The sequence below is a fragment of the Adiantum capillus-veneris genome, chromosome 29 (genome assembly GCF_014529385.1).
Source record: "Adiantum capillus-veneris isolate H3 chromosome 29, ASM1452938v2, whole genome shotgun sequence".
In the NCBI taxonomy this organism is placed as follows: domain Eukaryota; kingdom Viridiplantae; phylum Streptophyta; class Polypodiopsida; order Polypodiales; family Pteridaceae; genus Adiantum; species Adiantum capillus-veneris.
The window spans coordinates 44,944,180-44,951,837 of record NC_140959.1 but is presented as its reverse complement, the minus strand read 5'-3'; the positions used below and the strand labels follow the sequence as shown (position 1 = coordinate 44,951,837).

The 7,658-nt window shown below is 39.4% G+C and overlaps 1 pseudogene across 1 annotated transcript; it reads left to right on the top strand.

Moving 5' to 3' along the window:
* The first annotated feature begins 2,193 nt into the window (after positions 1-2,193).
* On the top strand, positions 2,194-5,616 carry LOC147419125 (uncharacterized; annotated as a pseudogene). The gene is made up of 3 exons (XR_015187145.1): positions 2,194-2,201; positions 2,313-2,474; positions 5,274-5,616. The product of XR_015187145.1 is annotated as an uncharacterized LOC147419125 (transcript).
* The last annotated feature ends 2,042 nt before the right edge of the window (positions 5,617-7,658 follow it).

Below are 7,658 nucleotides of genomic sequence, written 5' to 3'. Positions count from 1 at the left end.
CACAATTGTGAGTTTTGCTAAAAAACAAAAAAAAAGGGGAGGCTTCTTGTAGCATGTGATTTGCACTTTTCTAAGAAAAGGGACATTTGAAAAATGATGGTGCAAGTCGACTTATATGAGAGATAACCTCAAGGCTAGGTCTGAGCTTGAGGTTGGTGTATATTTATGATGTTCTTAATACTAACCACTCACTATTGTGAGTTTTGCAAAAAAGGAAAAAAAGAAAGGAGGCTTCCTGCAGCATGTGATTTGCACCTTTTTTTTTAAAGAAAAGAGAGATTTGAAAAAAGATGGTGCAAGCATTCTACAAGTCGACTTATATGAGTTATCTAACTGGAAGTCGTAGACCACATTTGGATGAAGATTGATTGGTAGACCTTGATGAAGTACAGTATACCTTGATGTTGGCCATGACAAGAAAAGAATCTTAGGGCATTCACTTTGTGTGAAACTACTTATCATGTTTGTTCAAGGAGTATTATAAAAAAGTCCTATATGATAATACCCCTTGAACATACTTGATAGTAGCTAGTTTTACATAGAATGAACGCCCAAGACTATACCATTTACAACTTTTTAATCTCCTTTAATGATACCTCTTTCTAAATAAAGGCATGAATTTTTTTGAGAAATATCCTTCTATCAACCCCACTTCAGTGCTAGAAGAATATACTACCTTTGGACATGCCTATTGAAGGGAAACAAAGCCACGAGACATTGTTTGACACTTCTACCATTATTTTTAAAAAGGATGCATCTTTGTAGAGCAGAAGTGGATAGATTAACCAACCAACATTTGGCACACCTTTCAAAGGCTTTTGCTATAGATTTGGCTAAGATCCTCTCCTCGAATGTTTTCAGCTTAGTCGTGACACTATAAGGGATTCTTAAGACTATATATGAAAATACCAAATGTCGTTGAACTAGAATTTTTATTCCAGTAGTGTCAATATAAACGTCGACAAATGTTCAAAAAAGAATTTTTAATACAATTGACATAAGTGCCAATATTACAGTCACTGTTATTGACTATGATAGCGATGCTATACTAACATTGCAGAAACCCTTATCATCGACACTATAGCGATGAAAGCAGAAGAAAATATTTGGCCATGGCAGAGCTAGCAAAGCTCTACCACCCACTCAAATGTAATAAACAATGAGGCTTTTCCCTAAAAAGATGCATAAAGGAAGACCAATAGAACTTCAAAAGGCAAAGATGCTCATATCGACATCGTCGGGTGCCCCCACAAACATCAAGTGTTGAACTCTTATAACTTATCTACTAATGTGATTTGGAGAAGCGGAAGAATATATTGCCAATAAAGGGAAACGAAAGCACGAGACAGGTTAGCACATCTAAGCGAAGGTAGCTATTGCTATCCATGGTCACGGAATGGTATACCTTGTTGTTGAGCTTGACAAGTAGAAAATTGTATTGCCTTTTAGGATAGGAAGGCACGAAAAAAAGCTAGTACTGTTCGAAAGTTCTAGCATTTCTTTTAGAAAGGAGGCTTCTTGTTCTGTACTTTTTGGGACGTTTGAAAATGATGGTGCAAGCATTGTACAAGTCGACTATACAACAATAGATGGTTTTGTGAAAGGGTTTTTGCCTTTTGCATGATTTGGTCACGCGTGGCTCAGACAAGCTCCAAAATATCAAGCATGACATTTGCGCTTGAAGCACGCAGGCGACACGTGACGGGGTTAAGGCAATAACAAAGAAATTACGCGGCCAATATAGCCGACCAGGTGACGAGCTCCATGGCCGCCCCTCTCTCTCTCCCTCTCTAACACACACACACATACACACAAACAAACACGCACACGCCCCTCTCTCTGTCTCTCTCTCTCACACACACACACACACACGAACACGCACACGCGTTCTCCGCTCTCCCTTATATATTTCCCGCTACTCGCGATCTCTGATCTCTCTCTCTCTCTCTCTCTCTCTCTCTCTCTCTCTCTCTCTCTAAATATCTCGTTTGCCTCTGGTCACAGGCACCCACACACACACACACACAGCGCATTCCTCTGTGTCTCACATTTAACGTTGTGATTTGTACTAACAATATATAGACGGCAATCGCAGCACTCTGATCTCTCTCTCTCTCTCTCTCTCTCTCTCTCTCTCTCTGCTCCATCACCTCCCAGGCGAGCGCGCGCACTCACAGCCTCTGGAAGGACAGTATGGCCGGGTAAGTTTCATGTTCAGCAGCTAGTTTGCATGCATGCATTGCTACCTCTGTGTATATCATGGCCTCACGTTCTAATACCGTGATCAATATGGTATGGAGAATAATTTGCAGTGCCAAAAATGGCCAGAAGCGGCATGTCGATATCACAATGTACCACGCCAGCAGCGAGAAAATCGAAGAGCGCAGCAACAGAAAACGGAGGAGGCAGAGTGGCTAGAATGGCTGGTTCCCGTCTTTGGAGTTGCGGCTGCAGCCGCCATCGCCATTTACATGGTACTCTCTCTCTCTCTCTCTCTCTCTCTTTGTTGGTCATGGCTGTATCAGCGATCACAAGGTGAGAAGCATTTTGAACAGCAATGCTTCAAATCAAGCTTTAATTGCTAGAAATTTATATTGATCATCAATATAGTTCTCCCGTCTTCAATCGTTTCTATGGTTGACATTATCACAAGCTTTAATTGTTGGAAATCCAAATTGATATTACCAGTTTTAATGGTTGAATACCCTCTTCAATCCTCTTATGTTGTTGTGTAGGTTAGGGAAAAATTATTTTTCCAAACATACAACTTTCTTTTCCTTGAGTTTACCAAGAGGAAATTTTATAACATTAGCGGTATTTTTTGGGTTTTTACACTATTTTTCTCTATTTTGAGGCGGAATTTCTCCTTTCCCCCTTGCCCTCAGCTGGCATTTTTGAAATTGGAAACAACACGATATTAAGCTGATACATATTTTCCCAAACACTGTATGGGAGGCTTGCGTGCAATGGGAGACTCAAGCAATTACATGATGTGGTCATGCTCCTCATTGAAGTCGTTACTCCTTGTTTTGTGGATACCATCAAAGGAACTGACATTTGGCACGCTCTCCAAGGAGATGAGAAGAAATAGTTCTTGTTAATAAGATAATCCAGTCACTTTTGCACGAGCTTCGATCATATTGCACAATATCCAAAATCTTTACAAGAGCCACGTCTCACCTTGCGCGACTAGCGGTTGGGAGACGAGAGTTTCTCATGCTCTCTAACCATATTTTCCGGTCCCGTTAAACATAAACAAGAGTGGTTCGTCCGCATTGCACGACCCACCCTCTACTCAAAAAGCTTTGATTGGTTGTGACTCTGCAGGCCTTACTTTCTTGGCGCCACCGACATTTTCTTCTTGCATTTTGTAAAATTGCAGCTTGAGGCAAGATTTTGCGGCGGCTGAGCGCAAGCAGTAAGCCCCCCTATGCGTTGTAGAGCCTAGGTGAGACCACTTTGCAAAGAGCATACAAAATCTACAGCCCCTGAATACACCTGGCGAGACGGGGTTCTGATAAAGTGGCCCGGTGCAAAAGATGACTTGTGTTTGTGAAAAATACCCGAACTACCTCTGTCAAAAACACGTGATAATAGCACTTCGAACATGGTTTCTGCTAGCTGACAATGGCTAGGGCTTTTCTATCTAGATTCCCATTTATTTTGACTATTCGACTACTTGAGATTGGGTACCTCCTACTGGCTCATCCTTTATTATATTCACCATTTTCAAGGCCACATTAGACAATGGAACTCATCCTTTAAAAGAACAAGAGTAGGATTCGAACATGCGCAGCATGCAAAGTACGTGTAGGTACTTGAGAATACTCGCATAACCAACACAACACTTGGCTGTAGTTGATTTGGAATGCAAATCACACATTGAAAAAAACACACACTTGCGTCAGCATCAACTAGCTCCCTTGTGCTTGGTGCTCACCTGTTGTTTGGAGCCTCGTGCCCCATGCAGCGTGCTTCGTCTTTTTCCTCCCTCTGCATCACCTACCTCCCCTTACCCTCACCCGACACTAGGCCGCTTCGCACGACGTCTGATCGCATCAACAAAGATTCCTTTGCTTTTTCGAATTTCTATAAATGGGTATCCCCTACTTGCTTATTCACTATTGGTTGATCATCCGGTCATGATAGGGGTTGTGGTTCCTTTTTTTGTTGGGGGTTGAGGCTTTCCTAAGATTGTGGTCTCGCACCACAAATAGTGGCATATAGCAAGATTGCATGGCATAATTCTCTACCATAATGAGTCAAATTATATGGATACTTTTAGCTCAAGGTAACTCACCTTGAGCCATGAGCATTTGTACACTGTTCCCTTTGGGCGTAGTTTAGGCATGTTGACTACGTGTATACCACCATCGATGGGGAACACCCAACCCTCGCCCCACTTCAACATATGGTAGTATGCACGAACTTATTGACAAGTGTTACTTATCTAAAGATTCTTCGGGAGTTATACAAATATTATGCTATATACAACGAAATACACGAATCTCCATACCTGACGCATCCACTAGCACATAATCAACGATGTACGCGAACAGAGAAAGACAGCAAGCGAGAGAGAGGAAGAGAACATGTGCAGACGCACCTCCTAGAGCGGAGTGCTACGCCTGGCACGGTGACAGAGGAGAGAAGAGAGGAAGAAGCATGAGATGGACACTGGGTGCAATCTCCCCCGTGCAAGAGTGACCATTTCCCTCTTGCACGTATTTAATTTATAGATTATTGAATGGTCAAAGTGAGTACAAACTGGCCGGCCGGTCATAGATGGCCAAAGCTCATAAAAGAGCACTTGAATAAATATACATAAAATATTATTTCCTTTTGCAATAGCGTAGCTCGATCAAGCCTTTTCCACCTATCAGCTGCAATAAATAGTAAAATGTCAATTCCATAACATTAACATGGGACATGCCCTTAACCACGTGGTATATATTAAGAATTTTTTAACGGATCTTAAATTTATTATAGAAAGGTGTTTTTTATTATATGTTAAGAATTTTTTAACAAATCCACAAATTTATTGACTTACATACATCTCTTTTTTACAATATTTTGTAGTTCTTGCTTGATTTTAGTTTTCTTTCAATAGAACTGAATGTGGCTTTTAATTCATTGATCTAACTAATGGCTTCAAAGAAAAACTAATATGGTACTTGTCTCAAGATTTTTTTGGAATAATTATAGGTCCTCCTATTGAAATAATGCATATGTGGAAGTCAACAAGCTAAAGTTGGGTCATTTTGTTTTTGTAGAGAAATGTGAAGGCAAGGAGAAGGGCCATTGCGGTGAAGGAGCATCGGGTTTCTATGAAATTAGTGGATTTGTCGCTTGCGGCAAAAAATAGTTTTCTCATAAAATCAAGAAGTGCCTTTGTATGAAAGATTTGCTGTTGTCTACCATGAAAATTTTGCCCGCATGTACATCCTCCTTGGCGGTGGATTTGTCGCTTGCGGCAGAAAATGGCAGTCATAAAATCAAGAAGTGCCTTCGTATGAAGAGTTTGCTCTTGTTTACCATGAAAATTTTGCATGAAGAGCCACTTGGTCTTAATAATCTATATAAAATTGCCCTTGTGTTTTGTACTTTTGCTCTTTGATGTGTCATGATTGAGTGGTTGAAGATGTGTCATGATTGAGTAGTTGAAATGAAGTGAACAATGGGTTAGTTATAAATGATCACCTCTTGTGTAGAACAATTGAGAGAGAGAGAGAGAGAGATCTACAACCGATGTGCAATGAAAAGGGTTGGAGAGAAGGGCTTGCTTGTTCACACCTTGTTTAACCTGAACCATAGAGGATGGCTGAAGGTTGCAATAGGGCCAAAACAAACATAGGTTGGCCAGTTTGCACCCTCGTGTGTGTGCACACGTGCGCACGACACTCAAGCTTCATACCTTCCAAACATAAACGTTTCCTATATAAAAGTTTGCCACATGTAGACCTTTCCTTTTGCAATAACACCTTTTCTTGGCACGAGAAAGTCTAGACTCTTAGCAGAAAATGTTTCTTCTAGATATAACATTGTTATGTTAAGAGAGCATCTTCCTAGTTATAGAAATTTTTTATTTTTTTAAATTATAGATCTATTTTATTTTGAAAGTTCAAGTAACAGAGGGTTTCTATACTGTTATATTAAAGTGTGTATTATTTGATCTTCATTAGTTAGCAAGCGACTTAGAGAGGACATTTTTTTCCTCCTAGGATAGCCCATTGTTACAATTTTTCCTCTCGACGTAACTAAATTTTTTTAAGATCTATAGATAGGATTTATATAAATTATGAGGATATGTAGATTTAAATCTCACATAATGTTCAAATTATAATATTTAGATGAATAGCCAAAAAAAGACCTTCGCTATCATAAAAACACTAATGCATGATGAGTGGATCTCTCTCTCTCTCTCTCTCTCTCTCTCTCTCTCTCACACACACACACACACACACACACACACATACAGAGGAAAAAAAACAAGGAAAGGGAGTGTTGACATACTACTTTGTCTTTTACAAAGGAAGGTACATAGTATTATAAATTACCATTAAGAATTTTCTATGGTGGTGTTTTGTTCATCTATGTGTTCGGCTAGGTAGTGAGCATATTTGTCGCACTGTCACATGTGCATTGTAAGGGGCTTTGTTAATGCCATCGATAGACCTTATTTCTCTACCTTTTGTCGTTTGAAAGAAAATCATAGATATTCCCTCTCTCAATCACTTTGTTTTAACAATGATAAATAGTCTTTTCATAATTGTTATGTAATTGTAACTTGAACTTAGACAAAATGCAACCCTGAGTCGTTATTTTGTCTGCTCATATCAACATAGCCTAGCATAATGCTCATAGATCTTCCCATTGCTACCCTAGCCCACTCACCCTTGCCAAGATCTAGTGTAATGTCCCAACATCTTGTCATAAGCTCCTCTTTTTTCAGGGAGAAGAGCTCTACCTTGTCTTGCCATATCCCATGTCATAATGGCCCAGGTTTGGTCTTGGTTCGTTATTGCCACCAAAACACTGGACCTCCACATCAATAATCAGGTTGATTATCGCAAGTCCCTCTCTACTCCTTGGGTCTACAATAAATGTAAAGCTTGGCATTAACATTAATGAGCTGGTCCATAAGTATGCCAAACCATTAGAAGCACTTGAGCCGGGGGAGCTTAGGATTGGAGGAGATTCACTTGGACTCTATGATCCCAGGGTTTTCTTTTAGCCAACATTTTTGATGAGCTTAGCATATGGTTAATATTTACTTTTAACACTATGTCTTGTTTAGTGACCATTTTCCTTGCATTATTTGAGGATTTTCAAAAAAGAACAACTATTTTGGCTACTAATTCCAACTTTAACCTTATTTTTGCAACGCATTTCTTGACCTAAACTGTGTTTAAAGAACATGTGGTTATTTTGACCTTTTATAAAAGAAATGCACCTAGCTACAACAAATGAAAATTCAACTTTGTGAAATCTATAGTTCTAGAACATTAGTCTTAGTAGTTCTCAATATGTGTTCATGCTTCTAAGGAGAATCAAATCATTATTGTGAAATTTATGACCCAATCCAAAAAATTTCTAAGCTTGATATTTTAACCTAATTTTAACTTTCATGATGTTTTTAGTGACTCTTATAATCCAAA